The sequence below is a fragment of the Ovis aries genome, chromosome X, assembly GCF_016772045.2.
Source record: "Ovis aries strain OAR_USU_Benz2616 breed Rambouillet chromosome X, ARS-UI_Ramb_v3.0, whole genome shotgun sequence".
NCBI lineage: Eukaryota > Metazoa > Chordata > Mammalia > Artiodactyla > Bovidae > Ovis > Ovis aries.
In genome coordinates, this window is record NC_056080.1 from 40869647 (window position 1) to 40882345 (window position 12699).

The 12699-nt window shown below is 39.6% G+C and overlaps 1 protein-coding gene across 23 annotated transcripts in view; it reads right to left on the reverse strand.

Moving 5' to 3' along the window:
• The window catches only part of CASK (calcium/calmodulin dependent serine protein kinase), a 379740-nt gene that overhangs the window by 152474 nt on the left and 214567 nt on the right, over positions 1-12699 (reverse strand). The window lies entirely within an intron of this gene.

Here is a 12699-nt window from a genome sequence, read left to right on the forward strand (position 1 = left end):
ATCTTGCAAAGTGGGTTTAAAACTTTTCTGGCTGACTGATACACTTGCCTCCTTCAGAAAGAATCCCTGCAAATAAAGATGACATCACAAAAAGCATTGGGGAAGGAAGAAATCATAAATAGTGCTGCACTTACTGAAAATATTGTTGTGCTTATTTAAAAGAAAATAAAAAACCAATTTAGAGATGGTTGGATGGCATTGACAATGGACATGATTTTGAGCAAACTCATGGATGGTGGTGGACAGGGTAGATGGTGATGGACAGGGAAGCCTGGCGTGCTGCTGTCCATGGGGTCGCAAAGAGTCAGACACGACTGAGCAACTGAACAACAACAACTTGTATCACACCCCTCAAAAGTTCCAAGTGGATCAGAGTTAGATGTAAATAATGAATGCATTAAAACACTAACTCATCTGTGGAAGGGAGAGGACTCCCTGTTAATAAAATAGAAATAACCATAGGGAAAGAAGCATAGTTTTGACTTTAAAAAGTAGATTATTTGGGGGGGGGGCGTCAAAAACTGTAAACAAAAATAAAAGCTAAAGCACAAAGTGGGAAAAATATTCACAACAGATATGACATTTACTGGAGAGTCTTTTATGTCAGGCACCAAAGGACACCAAAAACTTCTAAAGAAACTTGTATTTTTGATCAGAACAAAGCGATTGAATCTCACCATATAATCTGAATTATGTCAACTTGGTTGAGATAGAAACTCTCACAATGGATGATACAGTGTCCTTTTTCATAGCTACTTGACCCAGTTGAGAACCTAATTCCTCTAAGTGCCTCAGTTCGGTTGTGATTTTCAAATTTAAGATGTGGAGGGCTGGTTTCCTGGTGGTTTCACAATAGACCCTATGCTAAAAAGGAAGTGCTAGGTTTGTCCTAAACTTCTATTTTGCCCCTTCAAGTTCACATGCAAGGGAGTAGGAAGCAAGGTATTGAATAAAATATATTTGTTGATGTGCTTTTTACTGTGCTGGGTGCTTGACATGCATTAAAATCATTTAATCCTAACTGCATTGTGATGGAAGTATCAACTGTATTTTTCATGAGGCGATGCAAGTTGGTAGACTTTTATTCCATAGGCACTGTCTCTGCTAAAACACTGCTTTTCATTTTGCATTTTATTTTGCCCAAGCAAAATGGTAATTACTGAGATGTCTTCTGTTATTAAAAAAACACATCATACATGGGCATTACTATGTAGTTAGGGCAAAAATTCTGCTGTTACTCATCAAAAGTATGTGATGTAAAAAACCCAACATCTTAAAAAACTAGTTTTCTAGCTATCACACATTCATACACTCTGTAAAAGCTCTGCCTGAAATATGGATGATAAAACAGTACAAAAGCAGGTTGAATAGAAGGAGAAAAAATGAAATCAAATTAAAGCATCTCACCCTCATTAATTTTGCTTCTAGCCCAGGAAATGCACAAAGAACCATCCTAAGATGAGCTTTGGAAAAGGTTTCTAATTATGGTTTGGATACAGGTATTGATGATGCACAGACTCTCTTTTTTGCTTTAGTAAGCCATACAAGCTATTCCAGGGGCAACAGTGAACTGTTAGTTATACTCTGGTTTGGTAATTCCACATATACTCTTCTTTTAGGTATTAAATAGTTCAAATATATACTCGTCTTTTAGGTATAAAATAGTTCAAATATACAACAAAGCAAAAATACAATGTAACAGGCAGTAAGCACCCATCAGCGAAATTGTGCAGATATCAAATGTTTGGGCTCTATTCACTTAACTGTTTTCTTGTACCTATACATAATCTAAGAAGATATACTAGAGCTCATCTCGAGGTAGCCGCTTGCCTAAAGTTAGGTATATCTCTCTGGTGTACATGTTTACCCTTTTATAACATACGTAAGTGGTACAAATAACAATGGACATTAGCTTTTGTTTTAAAAATGTACACAAACAGTATCTTGCTAATACACCCTTTTGTAACTTTTTTGACTCAAATTGTGTGTATGTGGATATACGAAGGTCCCCTTCATCTTCCCAGATGCATAGTGTTTATTGTGAGAACAAACAACAGTTTGATTCTCCATTTCTCCTAACAATGGGCCTTTAGGTGGTTTCCACAGTTTCGTTATTAGAAACCACGTTCAAGTGAAGTCTCCTGCGCGCATGTGTGGAAGTTTGCTATGGTTGACACCTAGAAGTAGAAATGCTTGGTTGTAAAGGGTATACACATTTTCATTTTATTTCACTTGTGACGAACTGCTCTCCAAAGTCATTTTTATCAGTTTATACACCTATTCCATCACTAGCAAGATGAGAGTTCCTCTACCCACATCCTCACCAATACTTGGTTTTATCAGATTTACTAACTTTTGCCAGTCTGAGAGGTGTGAAATGGCATCTCCCCAGGGGTTTAATTTGCATTTCCTTGATTACAAGTGAAAAGGAGCAGCAGCATCTCTTTGCCCATTCATGTTTCTTCTTGGGTGAATGATCTATTCATATCTGCACCTCTTTCCCTTTTCCCTATGAGTTGCCTGTATTCTTTTTTTCTTTCAAATCATTGGCATAATTCTTTAGATATTCTGTATACTAATCTTTGGTTCTTTATATGGGTTGCAAATAACTTCTACCAGTCTGAGACTTGTCTTTTACTTTGCTTATGGTTTCTTCTGCCAGTCACCACTAGGAAAGGAAGACATTTTCTAATCAATAAATCTAGAGGAACCCTGGCCTTCTGGAATACGACACCCTTCAAGGACCAAGCTAAAGAATTTGTAGATGAAATGATCTTATAATCAGACAGCTTAGCATTTCATTCAGATATAGTACACAGGAGTGCAAATGAGGTGTCCTTTGAGAAGAAAAATGTTTCCTGAGTGTTAACCTACAAAATTCAAACACGTTAGTACAGACATGCAAATTATTTTAGAGGGATAGAAAGTCTCCTAGACCAGGAGTAGATCTGTTAAATGTATCAACATATTTAAAGAAAGAACTGGCTATTCACTAGCAGGTGAGAGAAACTTGGAAGAAAAAGTGAGGTGGAGACTATGAAGATGTTGGTATTGCCCATCCGGACAGAGTCCAGGAGAAGAGTCTTAATCAATGGACCAAGAATATTATCACCCCACTGGTAAGACCACAGCAAGGATTATGGCGAGGCTGGATCCAATTGGTCTTCTTAGCCTAGTGACATTAAATATTAGATAATGAACTAGGAGGCAGCATAACAGGTTCATAGGGCAGCTGCTTCAACCAGACTGACTGAGTTCAATTTCTTGCTTCATCACTTACTATGTAACCTTGTACAAGCTCTTTCCTCTACTGACAAAATAAGAATAATAGGAATACCTAACTCATGGTGTTATGAAGGCTAAATGAATGAATACATGTTCCTGGCCATTAAGAAACATTCAATGTATGTTATTGAAATACTCAAATGCCAAAAGAAAGACGGGGGAAATATACAAAATGGAATGGTCAGAAGCTCAAGTAAACATCAGAACTAGGAAGATACACAGTGGAAGCTGACTTGGACCAAATGAGGTGGGGAAGGCAATTGAGCTTTCACCACCAACAGCAAAGTCCAGGACAAAAGCTGTGCAGACCCGTGCTATTTCGTGCTGGTCAGAACCATATTCTGAAACTTGAGCAAGTAGCAGAGCAGAGGAGAAAAGGGGTGGTTTGAAAGAATGGGATTATTTAGCCTTAAGCAGAAGACTAAAGGAAAGACAGAACAAAACTGTGTGTGTGCAGGTGCGCGTGCGTATGTGGCCTCAGAGAGCAAGCAGAAAGAGGACCAGTGAAGGACAGGAGCTGCAAAAGCAGCATGTTTCACCTGGCTGTAGAACGGGAAGCCAGTGAGTTATCTGCTAGCAGAACTATTTCATTATAGCATGGATCCTCAGCAGGCTGGGAAGGCAGCATTTTGAGCATTTAATAAGGTTTGGAGCTGATGTTCCTAAGATCTCTTTGACACAAGTTTTGGGTTTTGCCTTCATAATGAGTGGCAACCAGGGGCCACGGGTGATCTTTGTTGGTCCATCAGGCTGTGCCTGTATAGTCATGCCCTCGGGCTCTTCAGATTGTGCGGGTGAGGTGGGGTGGTGCAGAGGAAGGTGCTTGCTGTATAGTCAGTGGTCCCCAAGCAGTTTTCCAGAACTTTCTTTTGTAGCAGATTTGTTCATTCATTCGTTAATATTCACTGCTAGACAGACTGCTTAAACTCTATCTACAATAAATTGCTGCATTCTGGGAGTTTTGTGACATTTGTTATGTTAGGTGCTCATTGTAGGGTAAGGGAATTAGAGAAGGCGAGGTTCAGAAAAAGAACGAGACTGGCACTTTACAGGAACAGATCACCTTTAATGAGGCAAGAAGGGGCAGCAGTCAGATTAGTGAGCTGTTGCACTAACCTAAGAAAAAAGTAAGTATATTTAGGCATATATGTGGAAATCTACTGTCTTAAGGAGGCCTGTTCTTCTCCAAGGCTGTTCAGGTTAGTTATCTCTTAAATGGCTGGGGCAAGGAATTCTGGAGATTGGCCAGAGGATGGGACCAGCTGGGAGCTGGGTATAATCAAACTTAAGGTCCATTTTTCTCTTGGGGCGAGAGAGTTCTTTGTTTTGCATAGAATGGTGGGGAGGACCCGGAGGGGCGTTTTAACTCTAGGCTGTTTTGAGCCGTGTAACTTTCCTTCACTCATGTCTGTTTTGTTACTGTCACTTGGCTTTGTTATGTGTAATCAGAGTGGTTGAATAGGTTACCACCTTGCATCCTCAACTGGGAGACAAGGCACCTTCATTGTACAACTGGCTTAATGGTATAAACTCAGGTGGGAATGGTAATCACTCTGATGTGTGATTATTTTCAAATGTTATCCAGTGGCAAACTTTGGACTAAAAGATCTAGACACCTTCCTTTAACACGGCTGGCAATGCTGTTACAGGCCCTTTCCTGTTATACACATTTCCTTTCTATGTTTCCTACCTCTTCTCACATTCTGTCCCCTATCAGGACCTTCTAGCACCCCCAATACCCTCAACTCTAATTCTTTCCTCTCCTATACTCAGCAGCACCTCTTTCTCTTCCCCAGTTGAGTTTTATCTATTTTCTGACTTTCTTGTTGAATTGCCTTTCTCACAATGTATTGTCCTCTTATATGTCCCCTGATCTGTCGGAAGCAGAAATGTCTCATTATTTGGGTGGAAATTTGGTTTATACTCAAAAGAAAAACACTGTTTCCGCTATATTAAAAACAACTTTCAGCTGGTTGCAAAGGGAACTGATGAGGTTTGCATGCATGTTCATATTCGGTTCCCCTTTGCGGCCAGTGAGACTTGAAAAACACTGGAACACACAGGGTCAGCTCTTGTGCAGACTGTTATAGAGTTCCAAATATATGTGGCAAGTGGTGAAGAGGAGTCAGCTAAATAAGTAAATGAGGGCCTCATGCTCTGTCAGCTGGCATTTGTGATCCTGCAAATAACTAAACCTCCAGTAATAAGTACAACTTAGCATGGTGGAGGGAATGCTACTAGAGGGGCAAGCTAAACTAATCATCTTTCTATATCCTTTTAGGCTCTAGTATTGGAGATATCTGGGGCTTCCCCACTGGTTCAGATGGTAAAGAATCTGCCAGTGATGCAGGAGACAGGGGTTCGATCCCTGGGTTGGGAAAGTCCCTTGAAGGAGGGTGTGGCAACCCACTCCAGTATTCTTTTTTTTTTTTTTTTTACATGTAATATAGATCTTTTATCTCACCTACATTCTTATATTGAACTATTAATTTTTTTAAAAAATACAAATTTATTTATTTTAATTGGAGGTTAATTACTTTACAATATTGTATTGGTTTTGCCATACATCAACATGAATCTGCCACAGGCATACACGTGTTCCCCCACTCCAATATTCTTGTCTGGAGAATCCCATGGACAGAGGAGCCCGATGGGCTACAGTCCATAGGGTCACAAAGAGTCGGATACGGCTGAAGTGACTTAGCAGGCAGGCAATGGAGATATCATGTCCAGTTTAGTTTACTGATTCCTAAGATGTTGATGCTCACTCTTTCCATCTCCTGCTTGACCATGTCTAATTTACCTTGATTCATGGACCTAACATTCCAGGTTCCTATGCAGTATTGTTCCTTACAACACTGACCTTTACTTTCACCACCAGACACATCCACAAATGAACGTTGTTTCTGCTTTGGCCCAGCCACTTCATTCTTTCTGGGAGCTATTAGTAATCGCCCTCCACTCTTAGGATCCACTTCTTACAATCAGGTTAGCAGAAAGAGACTTTTCCTATAGTTTTACTGAAAAGCTAGATTAGTTCTAGAAATAGAAAGGGGCTATTTACAGAGGATAAAAAGTACAAAGGAAAGAGTGTGGATTCCTGATACTTTCAATACACCTCTTCATAGAAGAAACGAGCAAAAGAAAATGACAGCTCCAAGACTGAAGCGAGGCACAGAGGGTATGTCTTTGCAAAGTACAGTTTTATTTTTGGATGTTATGCAAGAAACAATGGACTCTGAGGTACGCATACTATATTAATCCTTAGTACTTTGAGGGAAAAAAAATATAAAAATCTAGTTAGAACATTGCTATTGCAAGTGTATTAAAGAAAAGATGGTAGATTAAAATTCTCTGCAGCTCTTCCCATCCAGAAGTGGAGTCTGCCCATCTCTTGAGTCTGAGCAGGTACTGTGACTTGCTTTGACCAATAAAATGTAGTGGACATTGTACGGCATCTGAGAAAAGCCTTAAGAGGCCTTGCAGCTTCCAGTTTTGTGCTCCTAGAATCCCAAGACCACCACAGGGTAAATAAACCCAGGATGAAAAATTACATGGAGAGAGATACTTAGCCTGTACCACCATCTCAGCTGAGGCTCCAGACATGAGTGAGGCCATTGCGGACCACTGAGGCTCAGCTGAGCTGCCCGATAACAAAGAAGCTGCATGAATGACCCCAGAACAAACTGCAGGATTGAGAGTCATCAAAGCTAGGCATGGTTTGGTATGCAACAGTAGATAAATGATGCACATAATATTAAAAGTCTGTATGCCATTAATTTCTAACAGGTGACAACAAATATAGTAAGTAATTTCATTGACAAAAAAGATAATGCCTTGAATTATTTTGCTTAAAAGCTGTGTGTGTGTGTCTGGGTATGAAAGAGAGAGGGAGAGAAATTTATTTTCCACACCACTGAAGAGTGGGGAGTGGAAGGGCTATTGAAGATTTAGTGATGAACAATGTGTTGACAGAGATAAAAACAAGCATATGCTGCGTGATGAGGCAACTGGTTAGGTGATCTCTTAAGAGGAAGGGATCTACAGAGTCTGTTAAGTAGACAGGAAGAAGTGACTACAGGGGAGGGTCAAGGTAATTTCTCCTCTGCTTTCTTCATTAGGTAAAAGACCTTTTAAATGACATCGGTTAATAACATGACGTGACATGCTGTTTTCATTACAAGCCTTTTAGTATTATTTGAGTTTACAAAACTATGTACAGGAATTGCTATGATTAAAAAAAGTTAAGAAAAGCTACAGATATGAGAAAAATTTTCATATAATAAAATGTCAGACTTTCTTTTTACCACTATGGTAATTGTAGTTCTGAATGACTTTATGAAGGTAACGCTTGTGGTAATCACTAGTATAAAGCAAAACAAAATCTCCAAAGGACATAGCCTATTAAAGACAGATTAGTATCAATGGGTTTTCAGCTTAAGGACAGAAATCCATTGTCCATACAATGACTTTTATCATACCACGTTTAGTGTTTTCCAGCTACGAAAATAAAGAAGTTTATCATTTTCTCAGAGCTTAAAAAAACCCTAAACTTTTAACTGTTCTAATTTTCTAGCTGGAATATAGTGCAAAGCAGGCAGCTTATGCTTCAGCCTTTAACAGCAAAAGAGGTTTAACTAGGGCTGGTAGTAGATTGCCCTCTACTGGTCAAAGCATCACCAAAGAAATGATTTTCTACAGACTTTCTGTGTTAAAATTTAACTGTGGTTGCTTCTTTTCAATTTTCTCTACCAAATACTTCTGGCGATATGGAATTCCAGAGAACTTATATTTCCTGGCTTCAATATTTATTTGTAGGTTTATTAAAACTACATTTTAGACTGGCTTTTGATGGAGCAAGAACAAGAGACTACATGGTAATATTAGAAACTATAACACACATAGTACAATTTGAGAAATATCTAATGAAACACCAACGCTTGCTTAGAGTGATACCTTAAAATGACTAATTCAAGTCTAATGTATCTCTACCAGTCAAAACATTATGAAGACACAGCCACCAATATAAGAAATGATTCAGTCAAGGATCACCAATGAATGCTAAAATCCACTGGGTAAAACGGGAAAAAATATATTTAGAGAGTCTGAAAATATGACACCCTCAGATTACTTATCAATTGCAAAGGGCAAAAGCACCAGTATAATGGAGAAGTGAAGTGAAGTGAAGTTGCTCAGTCGTGTCCGACTCTTTGCAGCTCCATGGATTGTAGCCCACCAGGCTTCTCCATCCATGGAATTTTCCAGGCATGAGTACTGGAGTGGGTTGCCATTTCCTTCTCCAGGGGAATCTTCCCAACCCAGGGATTGAACCCGGGTCTCCCGCATTGCAGGCAGACGCTTTACCATCTAAGCCACCAGGGAATCTGTATAATGGAGAGTTGGCAGCAATTAATAAATGTCCAGATTGAAACCTGATACAGTTTTGGTCACCAGGGATATTTGGTCACTTTTACCTAAACAGTCCAGATTCTGGTAGCAGCGAAGAATATGGGATCTGAAGTCACACTAACAGTGACTTCAGTAATAGCCCTACAATATACCAGTTGTAGTACCATCAACAAGTTATTTATCCTCTATGGACCTAAGTCTCTTCACCTAGGAAATGACAGTAATAATGGTACCCATCTCAGAGATATTTTAATTAAATATAGCATAAAAAATAAATGAATTAATATATATATAAAGCACTTCAGTGGTTATCATTTGTTATTATTATAAATTTCTTAAAAGTGGTTCTCAGGAAAGCTTGTTACTGCCATACTTGGGGCTCTTAATAAGAGAAAATAAATACAGACACTAATAGGTATAGGATGTAAGACCCTATATACTCAACTCTTTACTCATCTTCCTTTGACATCTTTTTTTCCCTTGAATAAAATAGTGACACAGAGCAGCAGACTTACCCTCTCCAGACAATCTTATCTAGAGATTCCAAAGAAGTGACTGGTAATAAAATGGCCAGGACATGGTCTTTGGAAGAAAGGGGCAGTGATGAGGGTTCTGGGCACTGATACATGATGCCTTTTAAGTCCCTAAATCTCACTGCAGGTCATAATCCAAGTCACCAGGGTGTAGGTGTACGTATATATTTTATACCTGTGACAATAAAATGGCCTAGATTATTTGAAGAATTCTATCATCCAATGTTCCATTTTCAGAAATTTTAGTCTACTTTTGGCTTTTCAAAGAACTTGAAAACAAAAAGGTAGGTAGGTTCTGAAGCATGATATGAATCAAACTTGATTGACTCAAAGATGTTGAAATTCTAAATTTGACTGTCCTCAAAAATATCTTTGCCTCATCTAATCCAATGCTGAAGTTCCCCTCTCCCTAAAATCTGCTAATTTCCCATCTGCTTTCCAACTGCCACGTCTGTGGAGATTCTAGTGCTAATGACTGCCACCACGTTTCAATGGTGTGCATTTCTAGAAGACAATGTACCCAGTACGTTCAAGCGTATCTGGAAAGACAAAAGCCAAAGGTGAAGTATAGTGAAACTCTAATTGGCAGTTCCATTTTATGTTTTGTCATCAGAACTTTCTCACAAAAGAAAAGAAAGAAAGAAAGAAAGAAAGAAAGAAAGAAAGAAAGTGAAGTCGCTCAGTCGTGTCCCACTCTTTGCGACCTCATGAACTGTAACCTACCAGGTTCCTCTGTCCATGGGATTTTCCAGGCAAGAGTACTGGAGTGGGTTGCCATTTCCTTCTCCAGAGGTAATCACTCTTCTGTGCTATTATACATTTTCACCCTTTGGACTATAATTTCTGTTTTTTTTTTTTTTTTTTGAACAGTTCTTGAGGGAAATACTTCCGAGCCAGCTTGTAGCAGCAAGTAGAGGATCTTCACACCCTGATTAAGGGTGAGACAGCCATGATTATAGCTGCTCGTGGTAGATGGTGAGGCCTGAGCACAGTGCAGCTGGAGACAGAGACAGGGATGTGGCCAGACACCACATCCTGAAGAGAGCGGGGACCTCAGAGAGCCTTGAACAAACCACAGCTTTGAGTAACAGGTCTCTGTTTCACTCCTCCTAAAGGTAACTGCTGGCTCGGGTGTGCAGTAAACTGGATAAAGGCTTCCACTGCCCCCTCATCCCACTCCCCCTTGAAGAAATAATTATGTTTTGAATGTGAAGTTCTAATGTGGACCACATAAGGCATGTCTTCTCTTACTGCACACCAGCCTCCCAATGCCCTGAGCTTCTGAGTCATCAGAGACAGGGCTTTAAAGACCCACTGTTGCCATTTTAGAAGACACTAAGCTGGTAGGTCAAAATAACTGCTTAGTTTAAGCACAATGGCACAGGTATGACTGAGCTGTCTTGTGTCCTCTGGGTTCTAGCTCTGAGGCAAGTTGAAAAGGGACCCTGTCCTAATCCCAGTGATCCACCAGGAAAGCTTTTTTTTTTTTTTTTTTTTTTTTTTTAAGGAAAGCTCTTATATACCCCTGCTGAATACAGCTCACTGTGGATTGTCAAACTGCTCTGGAGCATGTGTGCCCTTTGAACATCTAACATCTCAAAAGCAGGAAACTTCATACATGGCAGGGCTTACACTCTGGGGAATTACTTTAATACCTCAAGGAGTAAATCATAAGGGTCAGAGCAGAACACTGAGGAAGCCAGTATTTGGCAGAGGATATAGGAAGTAATTTGGAGAAGGCAATGGCACCCACTCCAGTACTCTTGCCTGGAAACTCTCATGGACAAAGGAGCCTGGTAGGCTGCAGTCCATGGGGTCACTGAGAGTCGGACACGACTCAGTGACTTCACTTTCACTTTTCACTTTCATGCATTGGAGAAGGAAATGGCAACCCACTCCAGTGTTCTTGCCTGGAGAATCCCAGGGACGGGGGAGCCTGGTGGGCTGCCGTCTATGGGGTCGCAGAGAGTCAGTCAGACATGACTGAAGCGACTTAGCAGCAGCAGCAGCAGCGGCATAGGAAGTAATTAGAATGGTTAGGCAAGAGCATTTAGACTTGGAAACAGAAGCAGAACTTTGAAGAAGAGAAGCATGGGAAAGATGAATAAGAACCAAAGAAAACTATAGGTGACCTAAATGAGAAAAGTCCAAGGGGCCACTTTGACAGAGAACTTGCAATTCTTGACATTTCTGCCTAAGCTATATTTCTGGTAATTCTCTGACATCCACACCTTTTACCAATTGCAGTGTCTTAGAAAAATATAAATAAAATTTTCCTTCTATTTCAATTAGGGAACTCAAAATCACTAAAATCATAAAGACTTTACACTGATATTGATGGAATAAAAATTAGCTTAATGAAGTCCAAAGTTTTCCAAGAAAGAATAAAATTGGGCTTGAGTTCTCCCAGTCAATTCTGCTACCTCAGAGCCTAGAAACCCTGTCTATGAATAAAATTATTGAAAACTTGACTCTAGTTTACTTACCCTTACATTTTCTAGAGAAACACCAGTAATTGCTGCAAAGGTAGAGGGTGAGGTTGAAAAAAAAAAAAAAAAACAACCCCAAACATGTGCCTTAAAGTAAATTTACTAGTTGTGCCACCTTGGGCAGGTTATACTTCTTCAGTGACCTCCACACGCTACTGGAAACACAGCAACATTTGTGAAATGAATTGCACTGTTTAGGAAAACTACAGAGCATTAAAAAAAATCAAAATAGAGGAAGAAAAGGTGAAAATTACACCTATCCAGGCATTCTTGCCAGATAAATTATGTCATCTGACTCTCATTTTAAGCAGTACTTCTGACTCTTCCTTTGTTCAATGGTTGATTGCCATCTGTGATAGCCAGCATCCAAGATGGCTCCCTACAACCATCATCTCCCGATATTTATACCTCCCACACTGAATCACTGCTGGCCTTAGGCGACCAACAGAATACTGAGAAGTGATAGTGTTGACTTTAGAGGCTAGATTAAAAAAAAGGCATTGAAACTATGGCCTTGTTCTCTTCAATTACTTGCTCTGTCAGGACAGATGGCTATATGACCTTGGGCAACTTATGTGACTTTTCTGAGGTTCAGTTTTCCTCACCTATAAAATGAAGACACTTATTTCATAGTATTTATTTCACAGAGTATTGCGAAGACTACATAAGACATGCATGTAAAGCATTTAACAGGATCCCTGGCACATAACAGGCTTTCATTAAATGAGGCTAATACTAGCGGTGGTGGTGATAGAAGCTGCAGTAGCAGCAATTGATTGGATGCGAGATGTGAAGGAAAGAGAGGAATCAAGCATGATTCCTAGGTTTTTAGCTTGAATAACTGAAGAAGTGATGGTATCATCTACTGAGTTTGGGGATAATGGAAGATAAATTGTAGAGAGTAAGGACATTCTTTTTTCTTGGACCAAAGGTGCTTAACCTCAAAAAGGTAATATTAAAAATTATCTTTTGATCACTTATAA